Raw genomic sequence first — 17,851 nt, 5'->3', positions numbered from 1 at the left:
ATCTTCCTCCCTTCGGCCAGCCATGTGCTTCACCCTGCCAGTCACAAGGGTCCATCCTCTGCAACACACCCCTACCCCACTGCCGGACGGCAAGAAGTGAGAGGGGGATGGCCCAGTACCTTCTGGAAAAGGTTTCCCTGCTATTAAAATGACCCTGACTGGATGACACCCTTCCTCTCTTTCAGGTGATTATGGTCGTGACTGCTGAGAAATATAGGAACCATGTGCAAATATGAGGGGGAACTTAACCAATATGGTGAGGATGAGTGCAGAGATGAAAAGAACTTGGGTTCTTGAAAATGTCTTTGAGATACTGACTTAACCAACCATGGAACTACCCATTTTGGGGGCTTTTTACTGTGTGAGATAATAAAATTCCCTTTGTTTGGGTTTTTTATTCCTCACAGATGAAAGCATCCCATGTTAGAGTGTAACTTACCCACACCCTTTGCCAGGTTTTGCATAAAGAAAATGTCCTATATCAACCCCAAATCTTTCTTTACCCGTGGACCAAATCAGGCCCTCTGTCTGCTTTGATAAATAAAGTTTTACTGGAACACAGTCATGCCATTCGTTTACAGATTTGTCTATGGCTGCTTCTGCTTGAGTAGTAGCAAGAAAGACAGCATGGACTACAAATAAGAAAATATTTACTATCTGGCCAACTCCTAATTTACACTCAGTAGGCCAATAGAGAGGCAAAAATTCCTCAAAAATTGTCACAGATTGGGCTTCCCTGGTGGCGCAGTGGTTGAGAGTCCGCCTGCCAACGCAGGGGACACGGGTTCGTGCCCCGGTCTGGGAAGATCCCACGTGCCACGGAGTGGCTGGGCCCGTGAGCCATGACCGCTGAGCCTGCGCTTCTGGAGCCTGTGCTCTGCAACAGGAGGGGCCACAACAGTGAGAGGCCTGCGTACCGCAAAAAAAAAAAAAAAAATTGTCACAGATTATATATAGGTACATGAAAACATGAAATCCCTAGGAAAGGAGGCACTGTCACATCCTAAAGCGTCTCAAATGCCAAGCATCAGGCCACAACCTGCCACAGAGTCTGTCCTGAGAAGGACATGAGGGGATACAAGCTGTTGGTCAAACTCATGGGTTGTGATGGTTAATTTTCTGCATCCACTTGGCTAAGCCATGGTGCCCAACTGTCTGGTCAAACACAAGCCTAGACATTGCTGTGAAGGTATTTTTTTTACGTGGGATTAACATTTAAATCAGGAGACTCTGAGTTAAGCAGATTTCCCTCCATAATGTGGCTGGGTCTCATCCAATCTTAATGCCTTAAGGGAGCCTTAAGAGCAAAGACTGAGGTTTCCTGAGGAAGAAACAATTCTGCTTCAAGACTGCAACATAGAAACTCTGACTGAGTTTCCAGCCTGCTGGTCTGCAGCTTTCAGACTCAAGCCTGCTACATCAACTCTCACCTGAATCTCCAGCCAGCTTGGCCTTTCCAAAAGATTTTGGACCTGTCAGGCCCCGCATTCACATGAGCCAATTCCTTTAAACAAACAAACAAACAAATAAATAAATAAATCTCTCATCTCTACCTATCACGATAGGGCATACAATAAATATAATATAATGTAATATAATATAATATAATAATATAACATAATATATATTTCCTATTGGTCTGTTTCTCTTAAGAACCCTATTACACTGGTCATTCTAATTCTGTCCCAGCTGTAAGGCTGACATGTTAATTATTACAGTGAGAGAGAGTTTTCAAAGTGAAGAGCCAGAAATGATTCCTAATGGACACAAAATTTAAGAATTTTAGTAATTATATGGTGCCATCCTTTCTTAAACACCCAGGACCTTAGTTTATAGTTACACATTTGGGGAAGGAAACTTGGGAATGGACAGCCTCTGTCACATCAGGGGCTAAACAGAGGTGGCTTTGATGGCAGGTTCAGAGGTAAGGTCAACTCAGCTGAAACATCTTTTTAAACCCAGGGTTTACAGGTCAAGTCTGGCCAGCTTGCCCCTTCCCCACTGGGGATGTTTTACATTCCTTGGGAAGCTGCATGCTTAGAAGGAGAGGTAGAGGAGGCCACTCTTCCCTCCAGGACACAGTAGCAGCCACATTCTCTAGCTGGTGGGTCTCCCCAAAGTGCCTGAGGAAGATCATTTTGAAATTCACAACCCAGGAGCTGGACAAACGGCCCTTGTTTGTCAAATGCTCTGTGCTCTCTCAAGGTTCCTTTCTTTTCCATCCAGAAGGTCTCCACTTCCTTTGGCTGCTTAATATCCTGGCTTGAGGGAAGGTCTTAACACTTCTTAGTTCTCAGCCTTGAGTAGCAGTCAGTATCTTGCTATTCATAGAAATTCTGGCTCCTAAGCAACACCAGACTCTGTGTGGAGGGAAAGCCTTACTGAAGACATTCTCCTTTGAGAAGACTTGTCCTGTAAATCCTCCTGCCCTTGTACTGTTTCATGACCAGCCACTGTGTCCAGTAAATAGTCTTGCTCTTTGCTAAATGAATCAAAATATTAAAAAATAAACATAAAGTCATTTTCTACTATTAAAATCAGTTACAATGAAAATGCAGTTTGCTCAGGAATTTTGCATTGCCAGTTATTTTCATCTTATTTTTAAGACGTTATTAACTCATGGCCATTACAATATCCATTCATAATAATCGACTTTCTAGCAGCCCCACGTTGTCAGCATCCTCCAAGGGCATAGCCACATAGAAGGTGGAGGAATATATGAAATGCAGGTGAGTGGGGAGGTGACACGGGTCTCGGGGAGGCGCAGGAAGGCAGGGAAAATCCAAGCAAGTAGAGAGATGTCCTTTCCCTAGCCTTCTGATTTGTACTGTTGGATGAATGAACCAAAAAAAAGTATGTATGTCCAGTGTCAGGAAGATAGGGAGGAGGGGGTGAAGAGAAAGATCTTTGACTTATCAACAAACCAGACCTGTTTATGTTCTCTGTCTGTAGATGTTCATGTTCTCTGTCTGTAGATGTTCATGCCATCCTTGTCCTCATATATTTTTTTTGAGCAGATCTGGGGCCAATTTGCATCCTCTTCTCTGGACCAAGTGGAGAAGGGACTTGAGATAAGCTGTTATTCTTCCGCAGAAGGAAGTTTCAGCAACAGTCTTTAGCTATATCACCTTTTAAAGCAAACTCTCTTCCTCCTAGGAAACCCAGTGCCTAAGCACTTATTAGTTCTGCAGAATGGGATACAAAATGTTTTCCAAAGCATAACTTTAAGGACAAACAATATGTTGTGTGTGTGTGTGTGTGTGCGCACACACAGGCGCACATGCATGCCCGTTTAAGGAGAAGGCATTTACATGGCATGTATCACTGAAATTTATGTCCATTTGGAGAATAAATTCTCATTCCCAGCCCACCTCTGGAATGGGTTGCAGAATTCCATATATTAACCTGAAGCTATTATATTTATGCTAACAAATGGAGCTAATGAAAACCATTTCACATAGGAAAGAAAGGTAGATGGTATGCAAATAATTTGAGAAATCATCTGAAAACTGAGGCAAATCTGCTGCATGTTAAGATCATGCAATGGGATGACCTTACTACTCAAGGATTCCACCAAAAGGAATGGTGCAAGAAGCATTCTGTAAGTGGCCTCTTCCTCCTGATGGGTTTAATAAAACAGAGCCCATTAAAGATAAAGAAAAGACTGCTTGGTTTAAATTGGCTCTTACAGATCTCAATCAAGTACAATCATCCAATTGTTTTCTAAAGAATATACATTCAGAATCTGCAGACTTTTTGAAAAATTGCTTTAAAAACTCACTTGTTCAGAATCTTATGTTGGAGAGAGTAAAGGGGAAAAAGCAAACAAAGTCATCCATAAAAGACCTTAGGCAATTAACCAGTAATTTTAATTCAAACTCCCCTTTACTGTTTTAAGGGAATGGCCTTGAAAATAATCTTCATTATTAATATTATTTGTGTTAAAATACATAAGCCTATTTTTCCTTCAAGACACAGAGAAATCTAAATTGCATCTCAACAACATGTGATTATACCAAGTCATTTTCACGACTTGCCTCTCAAAGCACCAGAGGGAAGAAGGCAATTTCTCAGTCTTCTTGGAACGGTGCCCTACTGCCAAGAAGCTTCAAGCAAAAGCTGAGTAGAACACCCTGCCCCAGGGGCAGCCTTACGTGATGCAAGAAGTCACATGTGTTTGATCAGACTCAGGTTCCTTTCCATTTCCACACTTACAAATCAAATATAAGTTTATTCTCTGTGGCTCTCTTAGTTAAGAATGTTGGATCATGAGTGCTCCCATTTGGTTTTTTATGGATCTTACAAGTCAGTCTGGACTGTTCACAAAATAATAACTTTTCTAAAGACTTTCTGATGCAGGAATGCTATAAAAAATGAGACTTCCCAAGATAACAGGATAAATGCTCTATTCCCTTAATGGACGCCCAAAGGCCCCCTTTATTGGGGTGATGCCCTGGGGGAAGTAGTCTTGCAGAAAATTCTGTGGCCCCAGCTTCCCTGAGGCCCTATCTTCGCATAGAGGTAGATATTGTTCTACTCTCATTCTCTGGTGGCACAAACATGACCACCAGGGCCACCAGGGGGAAAACCCAGATTCTATGTCCCCTTGGATGGGGTAATGAGCCTCCCTAAGTCTGTTTTCTTACCTGAATCTTGCAGAAAGGGAAAAAAAAATCAGTCCTACCCCAAATGTTGATTAAACACCTTGACATTCCAGACAGAGTCAATATCTAAGGAAACAGATATAATCTCCTTCCATCAAGGAGCTCATGATAAAAGAAATGAAATACACAGTGTGCCAGAAAATAGTATGCATGGGCCAGGGATGGGCATTTTAGATAGTGGGCCAGGGAAGACCTCAAAGAAAAGCAATTTGTGTAAAACCTGAAGGAGATGAAGGAGTGAGTCCATGCAGATGTTTGAGGGGAAAGTTTTCCAGGCTGGGGGAATAGCATGTGCAAAGTCTGAGAGGTGGGAGTGGGCCAGATATGTGGGAAGACGAGTGTGGTCAGAACAAAGAGAGGGAGGGGAAGTGGGAGGAGATGAGGTCAGAGAGGCAATAAAAGGGGCAAGGTCATCTAGGGGCAAGATCATCTAGGGAAAGTGAAAGTTAGCACACTATAGCCCATGTGACACATGTGGCCTATCCTGTTTTGTTAGTAGTTTTATTGGAACCTCAGCCATGCCCTTTGATTTGCTTGTTATCTATGCATGATTTCGAACCACAACAGCAGAGCTAAGTAGCTGCAGCACAGAGCACTTAACCCACAAAGCCTAAAATATTTACTATCTGGCCCTTTACAGAAAAGACTTAACCAACCTCTGGCTTAAACCAATAGTGGTTTATTTTTCTCCATGGCAGGAAGTCTAGAGTAGGCAGTGAAGGCATTATGCAGCAACTCCATGATGTTAATAAAGACCCAGACCTCTTTTATCTTTGTGCTCCCCTAGCTTTAGTATGTGGACATGTTGTATCATAACCTCAAAATGGTTGCCAATGCTCCAGACATTACACATTTTCCACATTTGAGACAGAAAGGCAGGGAAAGGGGATATCTATCTGATCCTTCTATCAGGAAAGCAAAAGTTGTCTTCACTCTCCCCCAGCACACTTTTCCCTATCTCTTGGCCCAGAATTGGGTCATGTGACCACTTATAGCTTCAAAGGAAGCTGAGAAAGCCATGAAAAAGATTGTCAAGACTGACTTAGACACTAGCTTTCAACCTTTTTTGACTGTGGCCCACAGTGAGAAACACATTTTATATCACAGCCTAATACACATAAATGAAACATAGTGCAAACAAAAGTTTCACAAGACACAACTTACGTTTACTATGTGTGCAATACACTGATATTTTCTATTTTTTTAAACACTAGTCAAATCACCTACTAACTTAATTTCATGATACACTGTTGGGTTGTAAGTACAGTATGAAAAATATAAGTTGTCATGATCCTTCACCAGGGAGTAGCACATTGATGCTCCAAACAAGTTGCTCACTCTTGCTCTCTCCCTCTCTGTCTCTCTCTCTCTGTCTCCCTCTCAACTATTTTTTTTTAAGTATTGTTGATTCACAATGTTGTGTTAGTTTCTGGTGTACAGCAAAGTGATTCAGTTATATATATATATATTCTTTTTCATTTTTTTTTCCATTATGGTTTATCACAGGATATTGAATATAGTTCCCTGTGCTATACAATAGGACCTTGTTGTTTATCCATTCTATATATAACAGTTTACATCTGCTAATCCCAAACTCCCAGTCCATCCCTCCCCTATGCCCCCTTCCCCTTGGCAGCCACAAGTCTGTTCTCTATGTCTGTGAGTCTGTTTCTGTTTCATAGATAAGTTCATTTGTGTCATATTTTAGATTTCACATGTCAGTGATATCATATGGTATTTGTTTTTCTCTTTCTGACTTACATCACTTAGTATGATAATCTCTAAGTCCATCCATGTAGCTACAAATGGCATTAGTTCATTCTTCTTTGATGGCTGAGTAATATTCCATTGTATATATTTACCACATCTTCTTTATCCATTCATCTGTCAATGGACATTTAGGTTGTTTCCATGTCTTGGCTATGGTAAATAGTGCTGCTATGAACAATGGGTTCATGTGTCTTTTCGAACTCTAGTTTTCTCCAAATTACTGGATCGCATGGCAACTCTATTTTTAGTTTTTTGAGGAACCTCCATACTGTTCTCCATAGTGGCAGCATCAACTTTCCTTTCTTTTCCTTTCCTTTCCTTCCTTTCTCTCTTTCTTTCTTCCAAAGAAGGGAATGGGTACTGGGTTGGCAACTAACCGTATACACAACACCCACCGTAAGTGAGCTGCGGGTCAAACACAGTTCCATTGAATACTGAAGGAAAAGGTAATTCTCCTTCTGAAGGTACTTGACGATGGACACTCGTGGTCCATGTGAAATGCGGGTAGTAACACCCAACTCCCTAGGAATATTGAGGGAATTGTGTGGGATCCCTGCTGTAAGGCACCTAGCAGAGTGCCTGACACACAGTGGGAGTGCAGGACACATCAGGGTGCTTCCTCAAAGCCAATCATCACTCCAGGCTAGTCCTGGCCCTGATGATAACATCAGCTTGACCCACACTCTCAGGTGCTGGAGGGCGCCAGGGTAATTGTATCTTACCTGGGTGCTATGTTTACTTATCCTATTGGGCATGAATGAATGCTCAGAGGTTGAGGGCTATGTTGAATTTTACTTACTGTTAAAAAAAACACAACTTTTTGAAGCACCCAATTTTTGTCCTCAGCTTTGAGGATCAGACCTTTGGGCTCTGCAGGAGTGGAGGTCCCCAACCACTGGGATGACCTGAGCTGGCAGAGGATGGGCCACTCTTCACGAATTCATGTCAAGGCAGAGCTGAAAGATCCCTACCTGGCCTGGTCATCTTTAGCTCCCTCATTTTTACAGGTAGGGAAACTGAGGCCACAGTGATTGCAACATGGCAAGGTCATGCAGGAAGCAGATGGTAGAGACCAATCTCTTTACCCCAAATCCAGCAGCCCTAACAACAACGATTAGCCCAGCCTCTCTCAAGTGGGGTCCAGGGGCTCAAAGACTCAAATCCCAGGCTGATTTTTGCCTATGTGGGCACCTGCATTTTTCTAAAAGGTCCATATCTGATTCTAAAATGGCCATGTGACTGTAAAAAGATTAGGAAACACAGATTGAACGAAAGTAAAATGATTCACGTTGGGGGAGGGAAGGGGACGTCCCGAGGTCAGTCCTGGGATAGCGATAGAAAACAGAAATTGCAATTGTCTCCATCAACCCCTTCCCCTTCCCTGCCACCCCACACCCCAGGATCACTGAGCTGTTCTGAGTTCCCCAAAAGGCCTGTGCTCTTCTGTCCCCTCTGCCTCTGCACAGGGAAATCCTCCTCCAGCAGGCGGTAACCGGCAGAGAAGTTTATCTCCTCTTAATCATCAGAGGATCTGATTTCTTTTTTTTTTACAAATGAGATTTTATTTTATTATTTATTTATTATTTATTTATTTGTTTATTTATTTATTTATGACTGCATTGGGTCTCCCTTGCTGTGCGCGGCCTTTCTCTAGTTGCGGCGAGCGGGGGCTACTCTTCTTTGTGGCGCGCGGGATTCTCATTGCAGTGGCTTCTCTTGTTGCCGCGCACGGGTTCTAGGGTGCGTGGGCTTCATAGCTGTGGCACGCGGGCTCAGTAGTTGTGGCACACGGGCTCAGTTGCTCCGCCGCATGTGGGATCTTCCCCGACCAGGGATCGGACCCGTGTCCCCCTCATTGGCAGGCAGATTCTTAACCACTGCGCCATCAGGCAAGTCCAGGGTCTGGCTTCTTAAATGGAGTGGAGCTCTAAGAGGCCACAGCAAGCAAACAGCCGGACTGCACACAGGTGGCCCTTGAGCAAAAACTAACATCGCTCAGGTTCTACTGATAACCTCCTCTTTCGTGACAGGCACACTAGTCATTGCGGGGCCCGCACAGCGACCTTTGTTGGAAACCCAAGGATGTCCTTTCCCCTAGGGTCCCTGTCCTTGGTCTGCATACCGGACCCTCCCGACCGAGTCGGGGCTGCTTCCTCTGCGAGTCTCCAGGCGCCCTCTGTGTAGTCCGGGGACACCCCGCAAAGCAGACGCCCCAAACCTTCCCCGAGGCCCCTCTGACACCGCCTGGAGTGGACCCTCCCCGCGGTGCCCGTGGCTGGGCGGGCCGCACACGGTGACGTGACGCCATTGGCCGGCGCGGGGCGAGGGGCGGGGAGGGGCGGGCCTGACGCTCCAAGCCCCGGAGCAGTAGGCGCTGCGGATGCATCTCCGGTGACTGCGAGGGCAAGGCACCAGCAGCGGCTTCTGGACAGCGCGATGAGTGGACGGTGAGTGATGCACGGGCGAGAGAGTTCGGGGCGTCCACGGAGCGCCGACCTCCGCCCACCGCCCGAGCCCAGGACCTTCCCAGCCAGGGGCTCCGGAGTCTGGGCACTGGTGCCCTTGGGCTGCCGCGTGCAAAGTCCCCTCCCTCTGCCAGCCTGGCGTATTGCGGGCCTCGGGCCCAAGGCTAGGAGTGAACACTGCGCCAGGCACCTCCTCCAAGGAGAGGGCACTTTAGAAGCTAAAATCTGAGCACAGCAGGTGTGTGCGCGGCAGCAGGCTACATCTTTGCCCACCTTGTCTCTCGCCTTGGCCAATATCCTTGAAGCATTGATCTTAGAATTGGGGGGAGAGGCTCGAAGTGCCTCTGGCACAATTCTCAGATGTCATGGATGGAAGACCATGAGCACCAAGATAATAGCAGAAGCAGGGCCTCACAATTGCTATTTATAGAGGATTTGCCTTGTTCCCAGACTTGTGCTAAGAGCTTTAGCACAATATGCCACCTACTTCTCACAGCCTTGATACTTTCATTATCCCCATTTTCAGATGAGAAAACTGAGGCTTTAAGAGTTATGGAATTGTCCAGTTTTACCTAGATGAGTCAGTGGTGGAGTCAGGATTTTAACCCAGGGCTTGTTGTGCCAGGTCTCATTCATTTCACCCACTGACCTCAGAGCTCACCCTGCCAGCCACTCTGCTCGCCCCCGTGCTCCTGACTGTGTCCTGCACTTCCCACTCCAAACAGATGCCTTTGTTTTTATTCATCTGGCACAGGCCTGGGGGAGTGAGGGCCTTCTCTCACACCAGGATCAGTGCCAGGCCAGTGCCAGTGTTTTCTTGAAACACTGAAAAGAGAACTGTGAGTAATCCCACTTCACAGAGGAATTAAATAGGGTCACAACAGGTGAGGACTGGGATTCTGGAATTTTAGCCCAAGCAGGTTGGACTCCAAAGCCATGTACTGGCACTTGCAGGAAGGATCCTCACTGGCGTCTCTCTAGTTTAACTGCTCACGGCACAATCAAGATTTGTTTCCAGAAGCCATGAGTAAATATTAACTACAGCTAAAATGCCAATCTGCCTGCCCCCCCCCTGAGTAATTCCTGAGCTGCTGCCAGTAGGGTGGGAGGTGCTGAGGGGGTGGGGGGGTACTGGGGAGGGAGAGGAGAGGAAGGGGAAGGGAGAGAAGAGAAGATGAATGCCTTAAACCTAGGTCAAAAAATTGCTGGCTAAGAAGTTGTAATGGGGTGTGTTTCAACACTGTCGGTACGTTTTCATTAGTTTTTGTCATTATTCCCTCTGTGTGTAGTGCCTGTGGTTCGAGACTTTACAGGGAAAGTGAGATTGAGGCCACAGATTAAAGTGTCAGTGTGAAAGCCGGGAGGTGGGACCATATTTTCACCATGAGACTCCAGCAAGTGGCCTGGAGGTCAAGAATAGAGTGAAGTCCAGGGTCCCCCCGGGTGAGGGTCAGCTGGACAATGACCCATAACAACAGAACATGAACAGAACTCAGGCATGTGTTATAGCTCAGGTCCTGTAATTGCAAAGGCTCAAAGGGGAGACTCTGATTACCAGAAAGCACTCTGGACTTGACCCTGGTTTTGAGAGTGAACTCAGCCAGATGCTGTGGCTCACAGATGCTCCTGCTGAGGACTGTCATCCTCTCTGAGTCCCAGGTTCCCATCTCCAGAGCCTCACTGTCTCTCTGGAGACCCTGACTCCCACTGTGACCTCTACTGGGAACTTCTGTTTATCATGGGTGAACCCCATATGAGGCCCATCTTACCTGTTTCCTCATTCACCTTCACAGCAGTTAGTGATTCAGCTAATGAGGAACCTGAGGTTCAGAGAGGGAAAAGGGACTTGCCTAAGGTCACACAGCTAAAGAATCCCAGAGCAGAGCTTTAAACCCAGATCCTTGCAAAGGCTGGTGGTTATTCTCTCACAGAGTGCACTGAAGAAAATATTTTCAAATTGTTTTAAAGTAAATCAAAATCAAATAGGAAGTGGCTGCACTTCCCGAAGCTTCTGCAGTTTTGTCACTCTTGTTAAAGGGGAACTTGCAGCTTGCTCAGTCTCCTTTTCTGGCTGTCTGACCTCCTTCCCCAGGATGCACTGCTTAGAGAGATTTGGAACCCCCTTCCCTTGCCTTGCCTGACCTTGGGGGGTGGAGTCGAGGGTGTCATACAGCCCCATAGCCAAACAGCTAGGAAGAGACCTAAAGACACTCTGGCCCAGCTGCCAGTACAATCCTGGCTAAACTGAGGCCCGAGAGGTGTCACAGCACGTTGAAGTCACATGCCAAGCTGATACCCCAGCGAAGCTCATACCCAGACTTCTCTCTAGTATGTCCCTTTGCCTCCTCTCCCTTGCTGCGACACATTTCAGCAGAAGTTCTTAACCTGGGACCTGCAGATCCAGGAGCACATGAGCAGGGGCTTACTGATCCTCCTGCAATGGTGTGCAAACTCAGCCTGTGTATGTGTGCACACTCATGCACACACGGGCATTTTTCTGGAGACAGTGTGTTAAGCTTTCAGGAGACTCCAGAGGGCTCCATGACCCAGAATATTCTGAGCTGTACCGTGTCTCACAGGAAACCATCTCCAGCAGCTGCCTGGAGCACACAGGTCTGGTGCAGTGGGTAGCGCTGGTGGGGGGATGGGAGGACGTGGGGGACGAGGAGAGGCAGCCATTTTGTGCACCCAGTGCAGCCCTGCAGCAGCTGGCACTTGGCCTTTGGAGGGCCTGCACCTCTGGCTCCAGGCCATTGGGATATTAGCCAGTGGTCATTCTGAGTACCTGTTTGGCCCAAAAAGCATAGCTGAGAGGATTCCTTTTTTCCTAGGCCTCTTCTTCCATAGGCAAGAGCTAAGCTCAGTCTGGGGAGGGAGAATCCCGCGGGGCCAGGGAATATGTGTGTAAGGGGGAGCAGTAGGATAGGAAATGCTTTCTTGCCCCAGGGTGCCAGGCCTTGAAAGCGAGGGCAGAAGCCAGAGACCTGACTGCAGGGGTCTGGGTGCAGCACCGCCTCTAGGGGGCGACTGTCAGAAAGCTGTGAGGAGGGCCAACCTGCCTGGATGCAGAGGGCCAGGCTCTTCAGAGGAAGAGCAATGGTGTCAGGGGGCCTGGTGCTGGGATAGGCTCAGGGAGAGTGTTGATGGAAGCCCAGGACCTCGAGGGTGGGGAGGATACAGTAAAGGTGAGCTGGGGTCAGGGGGTAGACCGAGGGGAAGGTGGCGATTGGAGGTGCTGGGTGGCTCTGCAGCTGCCGTTCCTGCTCTCCCTCGACTCCAGCTGGACTGTGCACAATGTCCCCCTGGGCTTCCAGCCATCAGGGCTGGGGCAGGGAGGGTGTGGCCAAGCCCAGGGGGTGAAGGTAGAGGAGAGAGGAAGGGCAAGGACAGCAGCGTGGAAGGGGATGGAAGCTGCAGCTGCTGCGTCCCTGCCCGCCATCCGCATCCCAACAGCTGGCTTTCTCGGCAAAAATACATTGCCAAGGGGTGGCCTGTGTCTGGCCAGACCCCCTCTCAGAGGCAGCTGGTACCAGCAGGCACTACAGCTTCTTCCCTGGCCAACTTCCTGCCATTTGCCGGTTAACAGGTGCTAGCTAGGGAGGGCCCATTTAAAGGTTCATTGTTTTCTGCGCCACCTTCCTGCTGGCCCTGGCTGGCATTTGAAGGTTGCAGCCACGGGCTGCAGAGCAGGAGACTCAGGCTTCACAGGAATGCATGGCAGTGTCACCAGCACCTGCCCTTTCCCTAGGAACCTCCTACCTCCTTCTGGTCTGAGCAGCCTGGGCTGAGAGGCTCCCAGCTGTGCCCCACAGGCTCCGCCCTCTTTCTTTGACTTGCCATGTCACGGTCTTTACATATTTGATTTTAATCCTGCCTAAAGAAGAACTTCAGAGTCATAATTTTGTAAGATGTTAGAACAGAGTTTACCAAGCACTCAGATTTCACAGACATCCTCAGAACGTTTTAATTTGGATGCCGATACATTTTCCATTTTGCCGAGTTAGAACAACAATGACCATCTATCATTGCCACTATTTTATGAAAGAGAGGGCATCGTAGGACTAAAAAGTAGGCAGCACATCGTCTTGAAATAAAAGGCTTTCGAATGCAGTGGATGTAGCTTCATGAAAACGCCACTGCGTTAGCTTTCTTTTTCTGCTTCTGCCGTTAGCCAGTAGGAAGTGGGCTGTAGTGATGGCCTGAGGAGCCGCAGAGCTGCCTTCTCCCATAATAACCGGCTCCATGACCCCAAAAGAGGAAAGATGGGCCGCAGCTTTAAAGGCTTCATTGTCCTTTGTCCCAAACCAAAGGCCAGGGACAATAGCGAGGGCAGGCAGCGGGCCCACTGTTCTCAGCAGCCCCTCCTCACGTCTGGCAGAGCAGCTGCTGAAGTGGAAAGCGAAAACAATCCACTGCCTGTTCACTGGGACAGGTAACCATGGCTGGCTTGCTGCCCTGGGGCCCCTCCTCCTGGGGACAGGGAGCCCTGGCGCAGCCTGAGTCCTCGGATTGGGGACAGAGCCTCCTCCAGCCAGGGAAGCAAGTGTGGAGGCCTGAGCTCTGTGCCCTGGGGCCTGGGGGAGGGGAGCAGGCTGGGACAAGGAAGGCTGGGCTCCCCAGAGCCACAGGGCTTGGCCAGCCCAGCTGCACCTGTCACTTTGTGCTTTGCAGCCTGCGCCTGGGTGGTGGGCCAGCCCATCCTCTCCCCGACTGCTGCTTCAACCAAAGCAGCCCCGCTTTAATCTGTTTGTGTGTTAAGCTTCTCCTAGGGCTTTAGTTAAAGATAGGATTGTCCTTTTTTAAAAGGTAGAAAAACACTCCACTGAAGATTCATTAAGTCCTGCCCAATGCATGAGGACAGTGAGTGTTTAACGGGAGGTTTCAGGAACACGCTCCAAATGGAGAGAAATCTCAGTTGGCTTTCTTCCCAGGGTCTGTGTGTCCGCTGTGCCTCAAAGCTCTCTCATTCAGGTTACCCCCAGGATGCCTCTCAGGTACACATGCAGCTCACTTGAGAACCGGACAAGACACTGGGAGTATCAAAATCAATGAAAACCTCCTCTACCTCCAGTCGGGTAAAGGAGGCACAAATGCAGTGCTGGCATTGGGAGAGGAATTCTGAGAGTGACCCCAGAGCTCAGGTCTGGAACACAAGGAGATGGAGGTGTTGCCAAGTTGGGGTGGGGCGATGGGACACGTGAGAACCAGAGACCACGAGACTGGCTTCGGGCCATGCACATGATGGATGTCAGAGGACACAGCAGTATGTGGTTCTCTCAAAGAAGAGATTGTTTTTCTATAGAGCAAAGTTTCCCCCCCTGTAAGGCTCCGACCCCGCCCGGCAATTTGAAAGAGCCCTCATTCGTTGCCTCCCCCCAGCCTTGCTCACTTATCTGCTTCCCTCACCTGGGATGGTGTACCCCATTCTCTCTCCCTACCACATAAGCTGTTTACCCTATGAGCCACCTTCTCCTTTCCCTTTGCTCTCTGCAATCCAGGACCCTTCTGCACTTTCCTCCTGATTCCCTCTGAGCTGTCTCCCCCAGCTGATGTCACCCACCTCCAGCTGGAGACACTCGGCTCGTTGGTCGTGTCCTTTAAATAAGCAGGCTCTTGAGGGTAAAGCATTCCAGAAGGCCATTGCAGGGAGCCTCTCCTGTGTTACTCAGCACAGTATTATCCAGAGCCCTAGGCAAAGCCGCGGATGGGGCTCCCCGCCATGCACCTCACCTTCAACCAGAGCAGCCCCTTTAATCTGATTTGCATAACTGTTGCATTTGAACAAAGAGTTCTACAGTTGAGAAAATTTCTAACTCATTGGAGATCAATATTCTCATTGTACAGATGGGAAAATCAAGGCCCAGAGAGGAAAAAGCATGCAACTGAAGCTACACGGGTCTTTAGCAGCTCCCAGCCCAAAGCACTTTAAGAAACATCTTCTATTAATAACTAATCACTGCTTGATATAGAGAATTCCACTTGTAAGTGTCCCTACTAAATAGAGCAAAATGGGCATATTCCTCACATGCTTTGGGAGAAAGACAGTGTTATAAATGGAGTCATGTCATGCATCAGCAGTTATACACACACACACACACACACACACACATATACATACATATATATATTCATTTTAACTTTATTATTTACTGAATTAGTCAGGATAGCCTAGGTTATGCTGCAGTAACAAATCCCAGAAACACAGCAGAGGTTTATTTCTCTTTCCCAGTCCATATTCGTTGTGGATTGGCAGAGGCGTCCGGTCCGCAGAAGCAATCTGGGACCCAGGCTGACCATCAAGAAGCTGTACTTACTGGGACATGTGGCTTTCTGGGTCACCACAACAGGGAACAAGAGAGCCACAGGGTCATGCATTGGCTCAGATGCACTGGCCTGGGAGTGACAACAACACTTCTGTTTGCAGAGCTAGTCACATGGCCCCATAGCTGCAGGGGGCTGGGGAACGGGAGCTATCATGTGATCATTCCAGGGGCAGCAATTGTCTCTACCACAGTCACCCAACTTTAAACAGTAAAATGTAGCCCATAAAAATCCAGATGTCTGGCTTCTCGTGAAACACCAGATCTGCCCCTCTGGAAGAGGAATGTGTCCCCAAGTCCCCTGACCAGTGTCCCTCAGCTGAGTCACTTCCCTGGCCCCTGGAGACTTTTGCATGATTTATTCCAGCTGTGTATGCACAACTCTGGAAAGTTGACTTTGGGGGACCCCATGAGGCCTTCTGTATTCATCCAATGATTTAACAGCCATTTGCGGACCTCCTGCAGCGTCCCAGGCTTGCACTCCGCGCTGGAAACAAGTGGTGAGGCAGAAAAGCAACATCCCAGCCACACCACCCTCCTCCTCTCCTGGGAGAGTCCAAACAAGAGGCCGGCCCTGCAGGGGAGAGCCAAGAGCAGGAACTAGGCCAGAGAGGACCTGTTGCTGCTACTGCTGCAGAAGGGGTCTGCTCCGGCACGGGCTTCCTGGCGAGCGACGGTTTAGGGTGTAGGACAAGGACGACGCTGGGTTCTGAGCAGAGAATGGCTGTAAAAGCCCAAAGGGGAGGGCTTCCCTGGTGGCGCAGTGGTTGAGAGTCCGCCTGCCGATGCAGGGGACACGGGTTCGTGCCCCGGTCCGGGAAGATCCCACGTGCTGTGGAGTGGCCGGGCCCGTGAGTCACGGCCGCTGAGCCTGCGCATCCGGAGCCTGTGCTCCGCAACGGGAGAGGCCACAACAGTGAGAGGCCTGCGTACCGCAAAAAAAAAAAAAAAAAAAAAAAAGCCCAAAGGGGAGAAAAAGCATAGAACCCATTAGGGGAACTGTGGAGCTCAGAGCAGGAAGTGAGGGGAGTGGAAGAGAAGCTGGCTACAGAGGAAGGCAAGAGAAAAAACCATCTCTTGTTATTTCTGGGTAAATCCAGCCCTTCCCATTATGAGCTTGCTTAAAGCAAGACAGTTGTGTCATGGACCCACAGAAACAGTGTTGACGGAGAAACCCAGCCTTGCCCTGAGCTGAAGCCAGCTTCTGCATCGGAAGCATTTGAGGAAGGACCCAGAGAGGGAGCCTGGCAGATCACTTTTTCCACAGGGTATCTGAGGTGCTGAGGAACCGAAACCCTATTTTGAAATAGGCCAAGAAGAAGGCAGCTGGAAGTCCCCAGCTCTAGGCCCCCATGGTGCCAATGCCCTGTGCCCTACAGAGATAGGGCTGGCTGCTGGCCACAGCTCGGGGCCTGCCCTCTCTGCAGGCCACAGTTTGCCTCACTGTAGACTCAGGCAGAGGGGAGGAATTTAGGGGATGATTCTGATGTCACTGGGAAGCCCACCTCTCTCAAACCATTCCCCTTCTCTACGCCAGCCGTGTGTCCCCTGCCTCCAGAATCAAATGCTCATTCAGGGCTGATGTGGCCACAAGAAGGCTGGCACATCTTGTTTGTGGGTGGATCAAGCCAGCAGGGAAGAGTGTGCTGGGCTAGTCAGAGTCAGCGCCCCTCTGCAGCGGGCTCTGCTCTGAGGTCACCGATACCACAGCAGTTGGACCTGACCTTGAACACCTCCTGCCCACCCCCAGTAGCACTGGCACACACACAGGTCAGGAAGACGCGATTGAGCCAGGTTTGTGTGAACAGATGTTGGGGTTTTTTGTGAAGGAGCCAAGCAGGCTCCATAGTGTGAAAGGCACACAGTGTGCCCTGTCAGTGCCACCTCCCAGGGTAAGTAAACCCCTCAGATTCCTAGCTGCAACTTGGGAGAAGGGGGGTAGAGGCAGGGTCAAGGTTAGAGTAGGCATGTGTGTGTGAAGCTGTGGCTCAGTGCCCTACACATAGGGGGCCTTGATAAGAGAGTGCTCGGCCAGAATAATGCAGAAACAGAGAGAAGTGAGAATCTGTACGGAGGATGCCAACAGGATAGAGAAAGCTCTAGTGGATTTACCCTCTGTGAAAGAAACCCAGGAGGGCTTGGGAAGCTCCACAAACTTCTCCAGGTTGTGAATGAAAAGAGATAGAGACAGTTTCATGGGTGAGTCCACGAACAATCCTACAGGATAGAGTTTACTCCATTGTACAGATGAGAAAATGAAGGGTCTGGGGGTTTCAGTTACTGTCCGATTTCAGTATAGAAAAGGGGCTAAGAGACCAGCATCTGGAGTCTAGATGCTTGTGTTCGGTGACTTTGCCATTTACTCCCTGGGAATCTTGGGCCAAGTACTTAACTTCTGTCCCTGTTTTCTCATCCGTGAAATGGGAATAGGATGGTACTTACCTCATAATGGTGTTGTAAGGAATAAACAAGATAATTCTTAGAATATGCTCAACAGTCTCCAGCATGTAGTGAACATGGTACCGATTAGCCAGTTACTAGGAGAGCTGGTCCAGGTGTGTTGACTCCAAAGGCAGTGACGGGGGACCACCTCAGGCTCCGTGGAAACGGAGGAGAAAGGCCAGGGGTGACT

The 17,851-nt window shown here is 48.6% G+C and overlaps 1 protein-coding gene across 3 annotated transcripts in view; it reads left to right on the top strand.

Annotated features, from left to right (window-relative positions):
- The first annotated feature begins 7,873 nt into the window (after window positions 1-7,873).
- The window catches only part of RASSF4 (Ras association domain family member 4), a 36,397-nt gene continuing 26,419 nt past the window's right edge, over window positions 7,874-17,851 (top strand). For all 3 annotated transcript variants that reach the window (XM_082603953.1, XM_082603951.1, XM_082603952.1), the window contains exon 1: window positions 7,874-8,881. The gene's annotated coding sequence lies outside the window, so the exon portion shown is untranslated. The remainder of the gene's footprint in view (window positions 8,882-17,851) is intronic.

The sequence above is a fragment of the Mesoplodon mirus genome, assembly GCF_964341445.2.
Source record: "Mesoplodon mirus genome assembly, chromosome: 2".
Lineage (NCBI taxonomy): Eukaryota > Metazoa > Chordata > Mammalia > Artiodactyla > Ziphiidae > Mesoplodon > Mesoplodon mirus.
This window is presented reverse-complemented; position numbering and strand designations above follow the sequence as displayed.